Below are 22,577 nucleotides of genomic sequence, written 5' to 3' on the forward strand. Positions count from 1 at the left end.
CCAGTCAGTTGACCAGTATTTTCTGCTTTCTCTTTCCTTTTTTGCATCAATCTCTACCTGTTGTAATTTGTCCTTTGTCTTCCTAAGTCAGCAAGTATTTATTAGATCTTTATTGTGTACAAGGTATTGTGCTAAATGTGGAGCAGAATCTATAAAGAAGCATGAATTACGGGTGTTGCCTGCCTTCAAAGTGTTGGCAGTCTAGTTGGAGAGAAGTGGAATAAGGAAATAACTTAGGAGGTTTTTATTAATAATTGATCTCCTGTTTATTAAAAAAAGGGAGCAGAGGGCTCTGAAATGTGAATGAACTTAGATAAGGCATATAACCAAAGTGCTGAGCAAATGTTGGTTGCCAGTTTTAAAAACATGATGATGACTGGAGTGCCTGGGTGGCGTAGTTGGTTAAGCTCAGGTCATGACCTCACAGTTCATAAGATTGAGCCCTGTGTTGGGCTCTGTGTTGGACATGGAGACTGTTTAGGATTCTCTCTCCCTTTCCCTCTGCCCCTCTCCTGCTCATGTGCTCGCTCGCTCTCGCTCTCTCGCTCTCGCTCTCCCAAAAATAAATAAATAAGTAAGTAAAAAATAAAAAAAAAATTAAAACATGATGATGATGATGATGACGACGACGACGACAATGACACAGTTAAGACTCTTTAATTCCAGAGCTGGTGCTTGGCATGAGAAGGTACTGTGGGTACAATAAAAGTGAGTGGCATTAAAAGATTTGTAGAAATCAGGGGGAGATTATACTTCTAAAAATCAAGAATGGGATTATTAAAATAGAGATTTAATTTAACTTGAAACTTTGTAGAGGCCAAAGTAGGAAAGAAAAAAAGAATGAGCTCATGTCATCTGAAACATATCAATAAGCATAATAAACAAACTCTTCAGTCAGGAGGTAACTTTTTCCCCCTTGGCAGTGAATTTAGTGAGTTTTGTTATGATATGATAAAAAGTACAGGGGTTAATGTAACAAACAGTTTTCTAGAGGACTAATAACTATACCTCAGTTTTTATATTCTCTCAATAGATGCTAATGCCATCATTTTGAATTACGATTAAGGCATTTCTGTGAAGAACTAAACTAACTGAAATGGAGTATTTATATTTCTTGTTATGTAACTTGAAACAAAAGTAGAATTTAGAGAAGATGCCTCTTTCAAATACCAGTTTTTCCAGCTGTGCTTTGGTGAGGTCTGTATTTTCTAGACAAATGTCTTGACATTTTATTTTCTGGACTAGAACCTGGCTTGAATTTCTGCCTCTCTGAGAACCCATCTTAGCTTTGCTTGGTTATGGGCTGCAGAAAGGCCGGTGGGGAGGACAATTCCAGAGCCAAATGAAAGTACCAAAGATCTCAAGATATGACCTCTGATCTCCCTTATTTAGAACGGAATGGGTAAGGTCTGCCCCTCCCCACCCCACAGGCAGGAACCTCATACCTGTCGCTCTCCCTGGACAGCAGGGGGCGCCCCAGGCCCCGCTCCTCCCTCTGGGTCCTTTAGCTGCACTTTATCGGAGGCTGGTCCCTTGAGTGCCTGGCCCTGGGCGAAATGGATTCTAAATAGATATTAGTATTAGGATATTAATGTGTACAATTAATAATGTAGACAAATTACACACTGTAAAGAGAGGACAGTTTAAAATCTTTGTTATAATTCAAGTTGTCCTAGTTTACAAAGGGAATAAACTATTGTCTAGAAATGTTAAATTGATTCTAAATAGTTTAACATGTGCTCAGTTACAGAAGCTTGACAGTATTTTACATTTGCATAACATTTTCCTCCATACAGTAACTCTGTGAGGGTTTTCATTTCTGTTTTATAGATAAGGAAACTGAGGATCTTAAAGGTTAAATGACTTAACTAATTGTAATTATGCTATGCACGAGCAAAGCTGGGACTTGTCTAGTATAGTAGTCCCCCTCCTTACCTATGGGGGATGTGTTCTGAGACCCTCTTTAGTGGAGTCCTGAAACTACAGATAGTAACAGATGCTTTATTGTTTTTTCCTATACATGCATTTCTATGATAAAGATTACTTTATAAGTTAGGCACAGTAAGAGGTTACCAACAATACTTAATAATAAATAGAACAGTTATGATATTATGCTGTAATAAAAGTTAAGTGAATGTGGCCTCTCTCTCTCTTTCAATACCTTATTGTATGTACTTAACTTCTTGTGATGCCATGAGATGATAAAATGCTTATGTGATTAGGTAAATGACGTAGGCATTGTGACCTGGTGTGTTAGGCTAGTATTGACCTTCTGATGATAAGTGAGAGAAGGATCATCTGCTTCTGCACCACGGTTGACTGGTAGTAACTGAAACTGTGGAAAGTGAAACTGCAGATAAGGTGGGGGGGGACTACTATAATCAGATTCAAATCCAGATCTCCTGATTCATTGCCTAGTAATCTTTCCCTCCATGCTACAGCAGCCTCCCAAGTCCCAGAGACATCACTTATTTATTCAGTAATCGTTTTTTCAGTGGAGGAATGACAACATAGAAAAAGCCTCTGTCCTCATGGAGCTTATATTCTAGTTTTAGATCATGACAAGTGCTTTGGAGAAAAATTAAACAGGAAAAGGATACTGGGGTGAGACACGACTTTTAAAAATCTTTTTTTTTTTAAGTTTATTTATTTATTTATTTATTTAGAGAGAGAGAGAGAGAGAGAGAGAGGGAGGGAGGGGGAAGGGCAGAGAGGGAGGGAGAGACAGAATCCCAAGCAGGCTCCACACTGTCAGCGCTAAACCTGATGTGGGGTTCGAACTCACAAACTGTGAGGTCATGACCTCAGCCGAAATCAAGAGTTGGACACTTAACTGATTGAGCCATCCAGGCACCTCAAGTGTGACTTGTAAATAGAGTGGTCAGGGATGGCATCACTGAGGTAATTTCTGAGCAGGTATTGGAGGAAAGAGAGGCATTGAGCTAGTGGTTAAGCACAAACGATAGCAGTACAGAGCCCCCGAGGCAAGGGTGTATTGGGGACATTTGAGAAACACTAAAGCTAGAACAGAGTTGGTGAGGGGCTCCAGCAATAGGAAATGAGGTCAGACAGGGAATGAGTCAGACCGTGTAGATCCTTATGAGCTATTGTGAGAGCTTTGACTTTTATTCTTAGTGGATCTGACTTAAAAGTTTTAAATGGATCACAATGGCTGTTGGGTTGAGAATGGTCAGGGTAGAAGCAGGGAAACCAGTTAGAAAACTACTGCAATAATTTGGGTAGGAGATGATGATGGCTTTGGACCAAGGCTGTGGGGGCAAAAGTGGTAAGAGGTGGTAGATTCTGGTTGCATTTTGAAGGTAGAGCTAATGGGACTTGCTGATAAATTGGGTGAGGGTATGAGAGAAAGAGAGGAGTCAAATGTTTTTTGGCCCAGGCCCCTGGAAGTATGGAATAACCATATACTAAGATGGAGCACACTAGGTGGTGCAGAGTTTTGGGGGATAGACAAGAAATTCATTTATAGGCATGTTTAAGGTGCTTGATAAATGTCCAACCAGAAAGTAGTAGGCAGTTGCGTATATGAATGTGGAATCAGGAGATTGCCACAAATTGAAGGGCTAGATTAGGGTATCACCAGCATATTAAAGTATTTAAAGCCATGAAATGAGATAAGGTCACCTAGCGAGTAAGTATAAATAAAGCTCACTATGAGTTTTAAGGATTGACCAACGTTTAGATGAGATAAGCAGGAACCAAGAAGAGACTTGAGAGGATAGGAGTGAGTTAGGCAGAGGACTGATAGTAGTATTCTGGAAGCCAAGTGAAGAAAGGAGGAAGAAATGATTGGCTGCCAAATCCTGCAGACAATGAAGAACTGACCATTGAATTTAGCATCATGGAATGGATTCTGTTGAAGGAGATGATCAAGTGGACATGCTGTCCATTGACCATGAGCTGTACCTGGGCATTCAGAAGCTCCTTAACCCCTCCTTTGTCCTTGGAATGGGGTTTCTATTTGCCTTCCATACTCCTAGAGGCATTTCAACGACATATCCTTGAGATAGTGATGTGGTGTTGAGACCATGAAGACAGTATACGTGACTAGCCCAGTTAAGGCCTCTATATAAACTTCTATGATTTGACAAGTGGGCATAGAGATATACTTGTCTTGCTGGCCACCCAGGACAAGCCTCATGTAAATTCCCTTCCTACCCTGCCACCTACCAATCTAGAGTGGCCTCCTTCTTTCTTTGGTCTCTCCCTACCCTCTGTTTCAAGTTATATCTGGGAGGCTCCCAAGATGGCTGTGAACCAACAGATTCAAGAGGGAAAGGGGAATAATTGGAGACAGCAAATAAGGCAATTTTGTAAAGTAGTTTTTTGCTGTTCAGGGAAGTTGAGAAACAGCTGGCAGAAGAGCCTGGGTGGTGCAGTCTTTTGTTCTTGTTTTAAGATGGGGGAAATGATTTCATGTTTGTGTGCTAATGGAATTATCTAGTAAAGAGGGAGAGATTGATGTAGGACAGAAAACAAGAGAATTGCCGAAGTGTCCTTAAGCAGACAGGAGGGCACTGAACCTAGTGCATCAGTTGGGGTGTGAAGATGCTTAGATCAGAGCACAGATGGGTCTTTCATACAGCAAGAATAAAAGTAAATATGTGGACATAGATAGATGCTAGTTGGTAGGAGATGTGGTGGTAGAAGTTCTCTGCTGACTGTTTCCATTTCTTCAGTGGAAATCAAGTCATCTATTGAGAGCGAGGATGAGAAGGGAAGTGTTGAGAACTCAGAGAGTGAACTAGTCATATACTAGGGTGGGAGATGAACAGACCAGAGAAATTATAGTGTGCCTGCTAGGCCCCAGAAAGCATCCACTTGAATTTGAACTGAAGTTGGCAGAGTTGTATTGTTCATAGGCAGTGTTCAGCAACATAGGTGGAGGCATAGAGAGGGCAGAGGTTGACTATACCAGGTTGAGGTTTTCTGAAGTGGGTATGGTGAAGGGGGTGGGTGAGCAAGGGAGTGATTATAATGATAAATCATGAACTTAAGCTGGAAAGGAGGGAAGTAAAGAATTGAAGTGACTGTAGAGAGTAAAGCAAGGCAAAAATCAGTGGATTATAAACCCTAATGGGATTGAAAATGATTGGAATTGGCATTCTTGCTATAAGGAGTGCAGGAAAGATACTTGAGTGTGCTGAGTAAGTGAGATGCTTGAAATTGAGGTCACAGAGAAGGCGCAGTTATTGGTGATAACAAGGCCAGGGAAGATCATGGTGGTAGGTAGCATCTGAAGTCGGATGATAGATCATTTAGTCCTAATGGTGGAATATGGTGGAGAGGCTGTGGATGTTGGAGGGACTTAATCAGGAGCATGCAGAGGCCATGGCTCTCCTTTCTTTCACCTTGTCCTGAGTCTTTTGTAGTATGGATTTGAACACCAAGACCCCGGGCTGGAGGGCCACTGAAACTTCAGGCTGGAATGCATCCCTCAGTTGGCCATCTTTGTTGACCGATCTTCAGCTGGCAATTTAGCTAAACTGCTGTTTTCCATTTGGTTCACAAAACCATCATGGGAGACTTTGTGTTAGATCTAGTGCACCTGTGACCAGAGCAGAATGCCCTTTCTCTCCAGGCAGGCAGATGGAAAGAAATCTAGAGTTAATCGTTATTACTGAAATACTCCTAGCTCCAGTTCCTTCCTTCTGCTGCATGCTAGGTATAATATATATATATATATATATATATATATATATATATATATATATATATATATATATATATATATATATATATATATATCATGTATATATATGTATATATCATATATATATCATATATACATATATATGATATATACATATATATACATGATATATACATATATATGATATATACCTATATATATGCATGTATATATATATATGTATATACACACCTATATATATAGGTATATATATGTATACACACACACATATATTCATATATATACACATATATGTATATATGTATATATATTTATATATATACACATATATGTATATATGTGTATATATATTTATATATATACACATATATGTATATATGTGTATATATATTTATATATATACACATATATATGTATAGATATATATTTTACAATTATTGAAAAAATTTAAATAGAGAAATGAAGATACAAAGTAAAATAAGTTTCTCTCCCCATCCTCTTTACTTCTAGCACCTCCTGGGTGGTTTTTTGAGCATCATTCCAGATGTCTCCCTGTCTTTCATTCTTTTTCTGACTATATGTGTCTATTTGTGTGGGCTCTGTATATGCACAGAAAAAGTGGAAGCATTCCCTATGTTCTTCTCTCGAGTCCTTCCTTCCAAGCCGATATATACTGGGCTGAAGACTTTTCTTTAGTACAGGTATATAAATTACACAATAATAGAAGTGTAGTGTAACTTTAAAATCATGCCTGTGTTAATGGAAACTTAGTTTTTATTTTCTGTTATTATAAATTATGCTGGTGGAATATGCTAAAGAATATATTCTATAGATATTGTTACCACTATTCTTATGTATTTCTTTTTTTTCTCCTTTCAAACCATCCTTTTATTTATTTTTATTTTTTTAAATTAGTTTATTTTTTAATTTACATCCAAGTTAATTAGCATATAGTGCAACAATAATTTCAGGAGCAGATTCCTTAATGACCCTTACTCATTTAGCCCATCCCCCCTCCCACAACCCATGCAGCAACCCTCTGTTTGTTCTCTATATTTAACAGTCTCTTATGTTTTGTCCCCCTCCCTGTTTTTATATTATTTTTGCTTCCCTTCCCTTATGTTCATCTGTTTAGTATCTTAAATTCCTCATATGAGTGAAGCCGTATGATATTTGCCCTTCTCTGACTAATTTCGCTTAGCATAATACCTTCCAGTTCCATCCACGTAGTTGCAAATGGCAAGATTTCATTCTTTTTTGATTGCTGAGTAATACTCCATTGTATATATATACCACATCTTTATGCATTCATCCATTGATGGACATTTGGGCTCTTTCCATACTTTGGCTATTGTTGATAGTGCTACTATAAACATGGGGGTGCATGTGCCCCTTTGAAACAGCATACCTGTATCCCTTGAATAGATACCTAGTAGTACAATTACCAGTCGTAGGGTAGTTCTATTTTTAATTTTTTGAGGAACCTCCATACTGTTTTCCAGAGTGGCTGCACCAGTTTTCAGTCCCGCCAGCAGTGCAAAGGAGATCTCTCTCTCTGCATCCTTGCCAACATGTTGTTGCCTAGGTTGTTAATGTTAGCCATTTTCACAGGTGTGAGGTGGTATCTCATTGTGGTTTTGATTTGTATTTCCCTGATGATGAGTGATGTTGAGCATTTTGTCATGTGTCAGTTGGCCATCTGGATGTCTTCTTTGGAGAAGTGTCTATTCATGTCTTTTGCCCATTTCTTCACTGGATTCTTTGTTTTTTTGGGTGTGGAGTTTGTAAGTTCTGTATAGATTTTGGATACTAACCCTTTATCTGATATGTCATTTGCAAATATCTTCTTCCATTCCGTTGGTTGCTTTTTTGTTTTGCTGATTGTTTCCTACCTGTGCAGAAGCTTTTTATTTTGATGAGGTCTATTCTTATGTATTTTTTCCCTTGCTTTGACGTCAGTTGTTCTGACATAGTGTGACTAAAGAAAATACTTAGTTTTAGAGTCTGATCTCTGTTGCCAAATTGTTCTCCACGAAGATGGTACCAATTTATAGTGATTGAGAGCATCCTTTTTCCCATCTCCTTATTCATACTCATTATTTATCTCTTCAACCCCTCCATATTAGCCGAGCTGATAGGACTATTAGGAGAAAACATTTTCGTCAAACAATACTGTACTAATTTGGAGGGAATAACTGAGATTGGGGGATAAGAAAAATAGGAAGATATTTCATTCTTATTCCTTATGCAGGGGATGGAATATTAACACTTCTCCAAATTCTAAGATTTAGCTAAAACAGAGAAGACCTTACCTAAATCTTTAAAGAGTTTGGAAGTGATCAGAGGCAAGGTTGGAAAGTAATGGAAGCCATCATAAATAAAAGAGTAGATTTCTCTTTTGTTCCTGAAATTGTTGTTTTCAAATCTATTCTTTTACACGTTTGTAAAAATTTCTAGTTCTCTGGTAAACGCTTATAAATCATTGATTCCAGATTTTATCTGAGTTTAATTCTGAGTTTGTGGTGACTGAATTGGAAAGAAATTTTATATGAAGTTTTTTAAATTTATTCTACTTGATGATTAAGTTTGAAGATCTTTAAATTTTGGCCTTTTTTGGAAGGAGACACCTATAATAGTACATATTTAACATGTAACACTAGACTTAGTACTGCTTTTTAATTTTTTCATGCTTATTCTATATAGAATTTTATATTATTATCTCCAGTTAAAAGTCATATTTATTATTGATGTCTTGATAACTGATAATTTTTTCAGACAAACATTTAAAAACAAGTTTTAGGTATTAGAAGAGTGAAGTAAAATTCTTTTTCTTTGATTTTGCCAAGAAAATATTATTAAATGTTACGGATTTTAAAAGTATAAGCCTAGGACAAAGTATATGTACAGACTCTGAAAATATGCATGATTTATATGCTTTGGATAACTTTATTGTGAATTCATACTTGTCAGCACAATAATTATATACCCTTGAGTGCTGTATAGTTGAGCTTTCATGTAAGTACACATCTGTTTAAAACTCAAAAGAATCTTGTAATACCCACTTAAATGTTTTTGAGGCTCACTTTATGTTTTTGAGGAGAACTTGATACAAAAGTAACAGATGGCCAACAAGGATATTAAGTTGACAGGAAGCAACTTAATTGAGTTTCTTTAGTTCCTGAGTTAAAGATGTATTTATATATACTTATAAGTGTAAATTCACTTAAAAAAAATCTTGGGACTATGTTTCCACTGAAGTCTTTTGTTTGTGATTTGTCTTGTTTTGTTCTGTTTTGCAAGGCTTGAAAGGGGGAGAAAGAGGGAAGAGAAGAAGATGGATTATTATTGGAAGAAATTCACCATGCTCGAAGCAATTTTTCCTAATCTTAGATCTAAATATGCTACTGATGGGATTATGCATGTTTGAACATGCAAAAAGATTTTCTTGTTAAATAAAGTTTAATCGTATACTTAATGTTCCTTATTATATGGGGAGAACTTTGAAGCAAGGATCAAAAATCAAATGACACTAATGCTTCCTAATGAGAGAAATCTCTATTCAATGCTAATTAAAAGTATATTGGCTGGAGTCTAGTCAGCTGGGCTTAATTCTCAGCATTAAAGTCGTGAACATTATGGGAAAAGCACTTTGTCGAATTGAGAAATAGCAAGATTTTTTCCAGACTTTCATTAGAAAAATTAAAAAGTGAAATTAAGAAAAAGAAAATCACTTAAAACTATCTTAAAGGTAGAAAATATGAAGTAAAGAATCATGGCAGTTTCTGATGTGTCTGGAGGCAGGGTGATTATTGTGATCATATTTTAGTATTTGCATCCTACTTCTTGCTGCCATTGGGGCATTTAAGAATACATATTTATGGAAGCCTCAGTACTGAACATAGGAAACTGAGAACAATCATACTGTTTGTTTCTTTCCATAAATACCAAGTAATATTAATGAGCTATAAGAAAATTATACGACTTTTACATAGCACCACATTAATTTCTTAGAAGTAAATAATTTGATATAATATAGTCACTTTATATGCAATATATCTAAGATTTGGCTCTGTTTTATTTAATCCATATAAAATGAATGCATCTGTTCATATATGCATTAAGGTTATAGATTTAGGCAATTAAAACAAATTGGAGGGGCTGGAGATAGCAGCAGGGATTGATTCCAAATGGGCATAAGGGATCTTTTCAGGGTGATGGTAACATTCTAAAATGATTGTGATGATGATTGCACAAATGTGTGAATTTACTAAAAATCATTGTACACTGCAAACAGGTAAATTTTATGGCATGTAAATAGTATTTCAATAAAGCTATTAAGCTTTTTTAAAAAATGAAATGGAAAATATGTGACCATAGCTGACTCCAAAAGACATAGAAAATCCAAAGAACAGTTGTAATTGATGAAATACAGAAAGTTGTTAAAGAGCTACCCTCCTTTTTTTTTTTAATGTTTGTTTATTGGAGAGAGAGGCAGCATGAGCAGGAAGAGAGAGAGGGTGACATAGAATCTGAAGCAGGCTCCAGGCTCTGAGCTGTCAACACAGGGCCCGACATAGGACCGGCCCATGATCTCACGTGTCAGGACCTGAGCCGAGGTTAGACGCTTAACCAGCTGAGCCACCCAGGCACTCCTTGACCACACCTTTAAGAACCACATCATCCCAGTGCTATTTTCAACTGTTTCAGAGCGTAGAAAATGAAGGAAAGTTTCAGAACTCATTTTTTATGAAGGGAAAATAACATTGATACTGAGACAAGGAAGCAATATTTTTCCTGAAAGAAAACCAGAGATCAGTTTTGGGTGTGAATATTGGAGCAAAAATCTTTGCAAGAAAAATTTATAATACAGTATCACCTTTGGAAAGTAACACACACAGGACACTCAAGGGACTCAGTTGGTTAAACAGGCGGCTCTTGATTTTGGCTGGGGTCATGATCTCACAGTTCATGAGACTGAGCCATGCATCAGGCTCCACTCTTACAGCATGGAGCCTGCTTGGGGTTCTCTCTCTCTCTCTCTCTCTCTCTCTCTCTCTCTCTCTCTCTCTTTCTCTCACTCTCTCTGCTCCTCTCCTGATTGTGCTGTCTCTGTCTCTCTCTCTCTTAAAATAAATAAATAGAACTTAAAAGAAAAGTAACACATACAACAGCAATTTAGTATAGTGCTGAATAATTTGGGCTCTGGAGCTGGACTGGTTTGGAATCCCAGTACCACCACTTCCTAGTCCCATGACCTTTGTAAAGTAACTGAACTCTTTCTTTCTCATGAGTAAATAAGAGAACTTTCTTCATTGAGTTCATGTGAAGGCCAAGTGACAATAAATGTTGAATATTTTAATAACTACATAGTTTATTAAAAATTGGAAATGTCAAAAGTTATTTGGTCATTTCTCTATTGTTGACTGTTTGGATTTGCTATTGTAAAGGTTAGTGCAATAAATACCTTCTTATGGAAATTTCCCTCACATATCTATTCCTGAAGATAGATTTTTAGAGGTAAAATTTTGAAGAAAAAGCTATGAACTTTAAAGGCCCAAATTGCTCTCCAGAAAGGTCATACACATTCCTACCATTGATAGGTAAGAGTGTCTATTTACATTACTTACACCAGTGTTGAACATCATCATTGCAAAGAAAATCTTAGGTGATTTGGTAAGCCCAAAATAGAATGTAATCACTTTATAGCCTTCAAATACTGACAGCACAGAACAAAACCTTAATTCTTAATGGGCAGGGGCAACTCAGCTCAGGTCTTGATCTGAGGGTTTTGAGTTCAAGTCCTGAGTTGGGCTCTGTGCCGAGTGTGAAGCCTACTTCAAGGAAAAATATTATCACAAAACACTTGGAACTCTAAGAAATAGGAATATTGTCAGTGCTCCTAAGATGTTTACCTGGAGTTGGGGTTTCCTTTTCACATTCAAATTTTACATGATGTTAGGATATCTGCCTTTTGTAACTTTGCCTAAAGCTATTTGATCTGATGGAGGAATTTTCCAAAAAACATCAGTTAAAGAATAATCTAAGGGCACCTGGGTGGCCCTGTCGGTTAAGAGTCCTGACTTCATCTCAGGTCATGACCTCACGGTTCACGAGTTTGGGCCCCGCATTGGGCTCTGTGCCGACAGCTTGGGAGCCTTTTTTGAATTCTGTCACCCCCTCTCTCTCTGCACCTGTCCCATTTGTGCGCTCTCTCTCTCTCTCAAAAATAAATAAACATTAAAAAATTAAAAGAAAATAATCTACCCAAAGCAAATGTCACCAGGGAAAATCTTTATATTTTCAGCCTTTTACTTACTTATTTTTAATTTTTTAAAATTAAATCGAGATGGTTATAAAGTCATGTATCTTTCTAGTCCTTCTCTTTATTGTTCCTTTTCTAGTTAAATTTCATCCTAGTCTTTAAATTCTTTGGGAAGCGAAAATGGGTCAAGTCCCAGTGAAAGACTCATAAGCCTACATTGGGCCAATGCAAATCTATCCAATTGAATTTGAATTTAGATGACTTTTCAGCTACAACAAACTGGGAACTCTCATGATCTGTGGCAGAGAATGGGTCTGTCTGCCTCAGCATCCATAAGTGCTCGGGTTGCAGTCACCACTAAAAGCTGGGAAAGTGGAAATGACGCATCTCTGTCTTGATTTGTTTTCCTCTGAAGACTTGACCTTGCTAAGGGAGGATTCCCTTTTCCTGTATTAAAGTATTCACCTAAAATCTTGCCAAATAGTGATATCTCCTTACATTTCCCCTAAAAAAACAATAGGGTATTGTGTCTTGTTACACTATGTATTCAAGACTTGAACAAATTAATATTAACATACTAGTGAGTTTAAAGATAGGTCAGCAGTGTTAAAAGTGCTTAGCAATTCAATTATTCTTACATACATTTGGATTCTATACAATAGAGATTGCTCCTGTTAAACCTATCGGTTTTGCTATGGCTACATTTTAGAAATAGCCACACCTGTTGACACGTGTGGCTAACATTTCAATTCAGCATCAGAGACACGTTTTCTGTACAGGTTAATTATTTTAAATTGGATGGCACAACTCAGAGACTACCACAGTTCTGATGTCCATTTGCATCTTCTACTTTCCCAGAATGTACATTTCACTTGACATGTATATCTCATGGTCTCTGACAGTAATATAGTCTCATTAGGCCATTCAAAAATAAAACATCAGATTTATGTTTAAATCTAAGTTTTAATCTTATTGTTTTTTTTTTAAAGACAATTCTGAGAAAAAGTCATTCCTGTGATCCTCAGATATAGAAAGAAACAACGTAGAATCAGGTATTAGGCATGTTCCTTTCCTGACTTTGTTGAAAATTGTTTTCCTTAGGTTAACATGGATATTGAGCTTTCCTTCTACGTGCTATCAAGGTTCCATCCAGTTTCTCTAAAATCTAAAAGTGTAGTTCCCCCAAACTCATGTATTAGGGTGTCTTTGAACCGAAGAAAACCAATCAGCAGTTTTGTTTTTCAGAGATGTGAAAAGATTCTGTGGGTGTTAACAGTAAGATATCTGTGTCTTGTTTACTATAGACTCTTCTTGAAGGTTGAATCACCTTTTGTTTCCTTGTTATTCTACTCAGGAGCCCATAGCTATTTCATTAACCCACAGAAATCACTTATCCTGTTTACCAGTCAACACCAGGTACTTCCTTTGAGAAATGTATGTCACACTTTGGAAATTCAGTTCCAAAATGAGTCTTGAAAATCCATTGAGTTTTTCACTTTTTGCAGAGGACATATCTGGAGATAAACTCCCTGTTCTGTTCTTGCTGTAGCAAGGATTTGAAAATCTATTTATGGTTTGTCTCCTTTTTAGCTTCTATTCTCAAACCACATCCTTCAGTCTTCCCTGAGCTTATATCAAAGAATAGCAGTTTTCCTCAATGCTTAGGAAAAGAATATCAAATTAAGAATTTTTGATTGTTGAGCTTTTCTCCAACAGTTGTCCTGTATTGACTTAGGAAATAGCCTTGGAAACATATGGGATAGATCTGATATCTCATGCTTTGTTTCAGTCTTTCTTTTTTTTAAACATTTTTATTTTATTTATTTATTTTTTTTTTAACGTTTATTTATTTTTTGGGGACAGAGAGAGACAGAGCATGAATGGGGGAGGGGCAGAGAGAGAGGGAGACACAGAATCAGAAACAGGCTCCAGGCTCTGAGCCATCAGCCCAGAGCCCGACGCGGGGCTCGAACTCACGGACCGCGAGATCGTGACCTGGCTGAAGTCGGACGCTTAACCGACTGCGCCACCCAGGCGCCCCTGTTTCAGTCTTTCAAGATAATAACACGAATGATTATCATTTGTTAATCTCTTGTCCTTTTATGACTTAATTTCTACCGGGAGGCAACAAATATGAATGCCTAAAACAGTTAAAAACTTACTGCTGTCAGTGACATCCTTACTAGAGACAGGAGTCACTTTATTTACTCCCATGTTTGTTTTGAGAATCTGTGACATCAGTTTATACAGTTTGGCTCCCACATCTTAATGGTATTTATGGAGGGAACTAGAAATGAGACATTCCTTTTCCTTTTATCCTTTTTCCAATTTATTTTTTCCTTTTATAGTATAAAAGCTTACCTTTTTATTTGATATTTATTATAATTTTTAATTTGATCATAACAGTATTTCTTAACTTAGTTGTTAAATGATACTTCTTACAAATATTTGAACACAGATTACTCAGGAAGTATACAAATTCTTGACTGCAGGTTTGTTTGTTCTTAGGTGATTAGCATCATAAACATTGAGGAGAGATAAGCAGTGAGAGTTCTTTACTTTTTACAATGCTGTTTCTGGAGAAATGGAAGAGAAGTTTGGGAGTGTTCTGTTCTCCGAATCTTTTTACAGTTTGTCCAATAATCAGGAGTATTCCTAGAATTATCAGTGTGTCTGTTACTTGGAATTATTATTGGGAAATTTCTTCTGCTTATTCTCTTTCTCCTCTTGATTCCTACAGCTGGTAGTTTTACTATCAATGCCATATCTATGTTCAACTTCTTATCTTCACCTGGGAGACTTTGTTACAGCTTTTTATTGAAAGATCATTTATCTTTTCTATTTCCCACAGAGCGTGTTTAGGGATTAAGAGTCTTATAGTCCTAGTTAAATACAACCCCCTTTATTATTGAAGCCCTCATACCAGAGGCTTTATGTCTTAGAATATTGTCATTAATTTCCCAATCAGCTGTCACTCAATGGTATAAAGAACCATATAAAGACATATAAAACCTATCCTTCTAAATACACCTTTTCCTTTCTATTCCATTGCACTTTTTCCTTTTTACAAGCAAAACCCTGACTTGTTAATAGAGATGTGCTGTTTTTACTTTCTTTCACTGTTTATTTAATAAGGGACATCAGGAACATGCTGTTGTGAAAAGCTGTCTTGAGCATGGGATTGTAGTCAGACCGAGCTGAGTGCCAGTCCCAGGCCCAGAGCGGCCCTTGTTTGTCAGGTGACCCTGGCTGGGCCAGTTACTTACCCTCTGAGAACTTCAGTCTCCACATTTTAAACTGGGAATAATTGCAGGGCTCTGAGGGTTAGTTGATGCACAAGGCACACAGAATGGAAATGCAGCTTCAATTTTTACCATTACTTTTCTTTTTTTTTTTTTTTTAACGTTTATTTTTTTTGAGAGAGTGTAAGTAGGGGAGAGGCAGAGAGGGGGACAGAGGATCTAAAGCGGGCTCTGTGCTGACAATAGTGACAATAGTAAGCCCGATGTGGGACTGATGAGCCATGAAGTCATGACCTGAGCCGAAGTCGGACGGTCAACTGACTGAGCCACCCAGGTGTCCCCCATTACTTTTCAGTTGGCATAGATCAGGTTGTCAGGCCAGTGTGTGAAATTAATAAGTATTTTTCTTAAAGAACCAGAGATCCACTTCTAGAATGTATTTAATTGGAAGTCTGAACTTTTAAAATTTGAATATCATACCAAATAATATCAATTGAGAGAATATTTATTTCCGAGTTCCAATTCATAGCAGTCTTATACTAACTTTAATATTAATAGTAAAATGAAAACCTCAGCCATTCAATCATTTAATCAGGGCTATTATTCTTAGCTGCTTTTTTCTTATTAGTTGTAATTCACATATCCTATAATCTACCCATGTAGAATGTACACTTTAGGAGCACCTGGGTGGCTCAGTTGGTTAAGTGCCAACTTTAGCTCATGTCACGATCTCACAGTTTGTGAGTTCAAGCCCCATGTCGGGCTCTTTGCTGACAGCGTGGCGCCTGGCACCTGCTTCGGATTGTGTGTCTCCCTCTCTCTGTCCCTCCCCTGCTTGCGCTCTGTGTGTCTTTCTCTCTCAAAAAATAAACATTAAGAAAAATAGAATGTACAATTTAGTCATCTTCAGGATATTCACAGAGTTGTGCAGCCGTCACCATAATCAATTTTGGAACATTTTCATCAGGCCAAGAAGAAATTCTGAGCTCATCTCTCATCTACCCCCACCCCTACCCCCCAGCTCTAGGCAACCACAAATCTACTTTCTGTGTTTCCATGAATTTACCTAATTCTGGACATTCTACATAAAATGGAATCATCAATATGTTGTCTCTTATGACTGGATTCTCTTACTTAATGTTTTCAAGGTTCATCCATGTGGTATGTGTCAGTACTTTATTCCTTTTTATTGCTGAATTATGTTCCCTTGTGTGACTATATCACACTTTACTTATCCATTTACCAGTTGATGGATTTCTGGGTTGTTTTCCATTTTTGGATAATATAAATAATGCTGTTATGAACATTTGTGTACAAGTTTTTGTGTGGACATATATTTCCATTTTTCTTGGGTATACACCTAGGAGTGGAATTTCTAGGCCATATGGTAAACTTTATGTTTAACCTTTAGAAGAATGGCTGAGCTGTTATCCAAAGCCACTGCACCATTTTGCATTCCCACCACCAGTGTATGAGGGTTCCATTTGCTCCACATTCTTTCCCACACTTGTTATTATTATTGTTTTTATTATTGTTTTTTTTTTTATTATAGCCATCCTAGTGGGTATCAAGTGATATTTCATTGTGGCTTCTTAGCCACTTCTTAAAGTTGACTATGTAAAAATCATATTGCTCATGCTTTGGTAATCTCTGCTCAATATTGAGAATGAGAAGTTAAGCCTCATGTTGCAGAATCTTCTACTTATTGAATACCTAGTGAACAGAGCTTTTCTGGACTTTTCATTTATTTGCACGATCTCTATTCATTTTCTCCTGATTTGCAGTTTTCTGTATCCATTGGTTCTCTTGGGCTTATCAGCCATCCTCCAGCAACCCCTCTCTAAAAATATTACAACAAAGTGAACAGATCTGTAACATCTTTCCTTTTTGTCTTTACTTTGTTCGCCCTTCCCAAGAGACTTTTTCCTAACAATTTTAGACCGTATTCCCGAAATAAGACTCTTTTTGGACATGTATATGTTAAGTTCTAAGGGTAGATTATTTCTTTATAACTTTTCATTGGTCATTTCTTGAGCATCTTTTCCCCTTTATTATCTCTATTCTCTTCTCCTGAAATGCTAACTTTAGGAATGATGTAGACCTCCTGAATCTATTCTCCATTGCTCTTAATTTTTTTATCTTCCATCTCTGTGTTTTTGACTTATGTTCTTTAGAATTTTGTTGACCTGTTTTAAAAAATATTTTTAACGTTTATTTATTTTTGAGAGAGAGACAGAGCACGAGTGGGTAAGGGCCAGAGAGAGAGGGAGACATGGAATCCAAAGTAGGCTTTAGGCTCCAAGCTGTCAGCACAGAACCCGATGTGGGGCTTGAACTCACAAAGTGCGAGATCATGATCTGAACTGAAGTTGGACGCTCAACTGACTGAGCCACTCAGGTGCCCCTGTCAACCTGTTTTTTAGATTGCAAATTCAGTTTTCTGCAGTGTCTATTCTGTTATTCAGCCTACCTGTTTAATTTTTTTTTTTAATTTTTTTAATTTTTTTTTTTTTAATTTTTTTTTTCAACGTTTATTTATTTTTGGGACAGAGAGAGACAGAGCATGAATGGGGGAGGGGCAGAGAGAGAGGGAGACACAGAATCGGAAACAGGCTCCAGGCTCTGAGCCATCAGCCCAGAGCCCGACGCGGGGCTCGAACTCACGGACCGCGAGATTGTGACCTGGCTGAAGTCGGACGCTTAACCGACTGCGCCACCCAGGCGCCCCCAGCCTACCTGTTTGATCTTTTATATTCATAATCATAAATTTAATTTTGAAGAACTTTCTTATTCTGTGGTTGTTTCTTTTCCATGACAAACTAATCTCTCTCCTTTTCTCTCTCTCTTTAATAGATATAACCTGCTTTTTCATCTTTGAGGATACCACTTAGAATATTTTAAACATTCTCATCTATTCCCTAAATGTTTCTTTTTGATCCATAATTGCTCATTCATTTTGCTCTTTCCCTTTTAAACCATTGATTTTTTCCTTAGATGTTTGATTAGCATTGGTCATAGGTACATGTTGATGAATAAAAGGCTAGATTGGCTGATACATACATAGTGGTTTCATTTTCCAGGAATGCTTTCCTCTGAATGACATAACTGAAGTGTGTCAATGGTGTCTTAATGGGGTATGCTAGCAAGTGGAATTTTCTGTAAAGGAGTTGGAAGGCAAGGTCAGACCCTTAAAATTGCCAAAGTAAGGAAGTTACTATTCTATGGGTGAGATGTATCTAGAAATGGAGTGGTTTACTGTATTACACCTGTGGAACCTGTCTTTTCTCTCTGTCTCCCAACAATTTCTGGGTCTGAAGTTATTTTAAATCCTAACTTACCCTAAACTATACCCCCCCCCACCAGTTCCCCAGTCCCCTCCTGGGCCTCTTCCTAGGCAGATCCCCAACTTTGTCAGGATAGCAGTACCAGATGTAATTGGTTGTCGATCAGGCTGACCAGTGCTGAGCAGCTGGATCTGGTGATCTGAGTACAGCTCTAAGTAACTATCCTCATGGTTGTCTAAGGGCCCAGCTTTTATTCTTTGACTCAGAAGGAGCTCCCTAGAGAGAATTCATGTTTAACCTCTGATGTCTTTGACCTTGGTCTCAAATTTCTTAGGATGTCTCATCCATTGATGACTCCCATTCTTGTTTTGTTTTTGTTTTAGTGTTGTTATGGTTCGACTCATATTTTTATTTTTTTATTTTATTGTCAATTTAGTTTAGAGGCAGTGGGGTGGATGCAATTACTTCTTCCACCATCTTGAATGAGTCAAGTAAACATTTCTGTATGTTTTTTTCATTTGAAGCCTCAAACCTTTATCCATACTCTGTTGAACTCATAAATGTTAGTAGCATAAGATTATTGATAGCACTAGGTAGTGAATATCATCCTAAACATAATATATTCCTACCCATTCTCTTCTTTTGCTTTGTTTCTAACCTCAGTTAATGGTAGTATATACCATGCACCATATCATGACTCCTGCTTCCTCCCTCAACACATATTGTCCATTTCTAATCCTGTTTGTTTCTACTCAACCCTCCTACTTTCATTTCCTCCTACCTTTTTCTCACAAGATTTTCTTGTTTATACTGTTTTTAGTGGTCTCTCTTCTTTCATTCTCCACCCCTCCACCCCAGTGCATTCCACCACGCTACTCTTTCTTCTTTGCCTACAGAAAAGTACAAATGCTAACATATAACATTCATGAAGTGCTCCAAAAGATCCTGAATTAATTTTGTAATATCATTTCCCAATATATTTTCCTCACACACTAAAATATACCTACAACTGGATTACTCAGTACTTTCCCTCAGTTATTTGTGCTTTCACTACTATTGTCTAGTATATAGTTCTCCTAAACTCAGATGGTTTTCATCCCATATTTACTTCTCAAATTTTGCCAACTTAAAGTTATGCTCAAACCAAATGCCATCTATTCTAGCCTTGAAGATTTCTCAGCCACAGCTAAACCGTCCCTTATAATTGATATTTTAGTAGCACCTGGGCATTCATTGATTTAATATTCACCATTTGATTATTCACTAGAAACCCTGTAAGTTCAAGTAATTTTCGTGTCAGCTGAGATAGGAATTTTTTATTCCTGTTGTAAGTCAAGTATACCAGTACAAATGATTGATAAAACTGTAGTGAAAGTTGAAAATGCAGTTAACTCATGCTATAAAGATATGCACAGGAAATACATGGATTTTCGTGAAATTGTTATTTGAGAGAGGTCTGGGAATTGGACAAATACCTTTGTTAAGGTTTTCTAGATTCTTACAATTCTCATGACATTATAGTTAAGAATGTTAAGGTTCTTCTGCACTTTCTGTACTCGAAGTATGCATTAGAAATGGTTTGCTATTGTGTCTCAACATGTATTATAAGTTTGTTGTAATGAGCTTTTTTTGTGTTCCAATTGTATTCCACAGTCTCTTATTCTCTTAAGGCAGTCAGCATTATCACTGATTCTTCTTGCTCTGGGCCAGAACTGGGTACATCAGAGCCTGATCAAACTGAGCCTGAGGGTGGCTAAGATTGATCTCACTTACCTGCTTCTGCAGGTGTTTCATTCATGGCTCTGTGGGGAGAAAAGATGTAATACCTTACGCAGGTTTCTGATAAAGTAGAATTGGATCTTTATTTAATGTCTTTATTGCTGGATCCACTGACCAAATGGAAGTGTCCACTGTTTCTCAGACCTATTTTTTAATCACTTGTGGTGCATGGGTTAACCCAGGAATGATGCAAACAAACATATTTCAAATGTGTCTGAGTCTGGGTGTGGAGTAGTGTGGAAATCTTAGATAGTGATGACAGGCAAACCCAAGATATCTGAAAGTCTGGTTTACATAAATGACACATTAGCTGCCCCAGAGCCAATTTCTGATATGTGGCTAATATAGCTTATATTTCTTCCTTCTCACTGCTCAGTGTTTGTGTTAACTATCATTAAGAGTGGATTTTGTGTTGCAATTAAAAGGTGGCGGCTAATTGTATTTGGAAAGAAAATCACCAGCACCCAGATTGGTGTTGTATAAAATTTAATAATTATGTTAGGTCATTATATTCTTTTCTAAACATTTCAATCTAAAGGTATAGGAATTAACAAACAGTATTCCAAACGGAATTCAAACTTGCCTCATAATCTGCTCAGTTTTATAATGAATTGTCCCTATCATCATATACCTATATCCATACTCTGTTGAGCCCATAGCTTAAATGTTAGTAGCAGAAGATTATTGATAGCACTAGATTGTGAAATGGAGCTATTCTCCCAGGGTAGGTATCTTGTCATAAGACAAGACACCCAAGTGCAAACTCTTCCATATTCTTAGGAATTTATGAGAGGGTGTTTTGTTTTGTGGAGCTGAAGAAAACTGCAGAGACAGTTGGAAGGAATTTGAGGCGCTGTGTTCAGTCTCAACAACACACTATCTGATACTGAAATATAGGTGTGGCTTGTGGTGAACAGCATTTCTACATTTTTACCCTTGTAGTTTATCAAACGAATCGGGACCTCCAACCCTCTGTTACAGAGGGACTTGGGATTCTTCAGATCCAGGTTTGAAAATTTATACTCCCTCTTTATTTAACTAGCTTCTCTGAGACTTTGCTTCTTATCAGTAAAGTGGAAAAGACTTACATCATGGGAGTTCCATGAAGATTAAATGAGAATATATTAAAATGCCTCTAACATAGTAAAGACTCAGTGAATAATAGTTGTCATTGTTGTCATTGTTGTTATGCTGAGAGCTAATTCTTGTATTTATCTCAGCTGTGTTTTGTGACCTGGGAGCCACTGAAGATGAATCCCCTTGTGTAGCTTCCTGTATTTCTTTGTAATAATTGCGTTGCTCTTTTCCTCCCCTTAAACAGCGCATTTTTCACTACATGAATATAGTGTTTGCTAATACTACAACTCTGAAGCCACACTTCAAAATGCTTTTATTTCAAATCAAAATTATTTGAAGCCTTTGCATGGTAATGCACAGTCTTCTGCACGAATTAATAACACACCCCACCCCCTTCTGCTCCCTCAGCCCCCAAAAGACACCAGACAATATCGTGGCATTTTAGCTCCGCTGATTTCCTATTTGCACAGCTGTTGGAGAGAACTCATACCAGTATATTCAGTGACAGATAGGTTGTACCTACTGTGTGTAAGGTGCTCTGCTGGCCATTACAAGGAATATAAAGGCCCTATCTTGAAGGAACTTATAAAGTGAAAGCAATAGGATACAGATAAAGGCAATTATAAAGTGATTCAAAATGTGCTGAGTGCCAACAGGTGCTAGGCACTGTGTGGTGGTGGGGGTGGGGAAGCATTATTTCTGCCTGTGGGGAATCAAATAAGGCTTCAAAGTCGACATGGCAGTTGTCTCTCAGGTCTCCTCTTAAAGATCCTGTGTCTTGGGCATCTGGGTGGTTCAGTCGGTTGGGAGTGCAATTTGTGATCTCGGCTCAGGTCATGATCTCACGGTTCACGGGATCAAGCCCCATGTTGGGCTCTGCGCTGGCATTCTTGGGATTCTCTCTCCCTCTGGTGCACGCGCTCTCTCTCTCTCTCCCCTTCTCAAAATAAAAATTTTTTTTTAAAGGTTTCTGTGTTTTTTTTAGAACTGTGAAAAATCAGAACTGGACACTTATTTTAGAGGCATTCTGCAGTTAAAGAGTATAATGAGACAATTGGGCATTCTCCTTGCTTGTGTCCCAGTAGCCTTTTGAAGGTGTTTGTGTGGATGGAAGTTTGTTAATAAAGTGGAGAGGAAGGAGACAGGTGGGCTTGAATTTGCAAGCAATGTGGTGTACAGAGAATACATTCTCAATTGCTAGGTAAGGTAATGTGGCAAGGCCTGATGTGGCTTTACCTTTTCTCAATTGAAAGGAAAAAAAT

General features: G+C 37.5%; 1 protein-coding gene across 1 annotated transcript in view; it reads left to right on the plus strand.

Moving 5' to 3' along the window:
- Positions 1 to 22,577, plus strand: part of SH3D19 (SH3 domain containing 19) — a 193,929-nt gene that overhangs the window by 65,457 nt on the left and 105,895 nt on the right. The window lies entirely within an intron of this gene.

Source organism: Puma concolor, chromosome B1 (assembly GCF_028749965.1).
Source record: "Puma concolor isolate L17-30 chromosome B1, mPumCon1.1.hap2, whole genome shotgun sequence".
NCBI classification, from domain to species: Eukaryota; Metazoa; Chordata; class Mammalia; order Carnivora; family Felidae; genus Puma; species Puma concolor.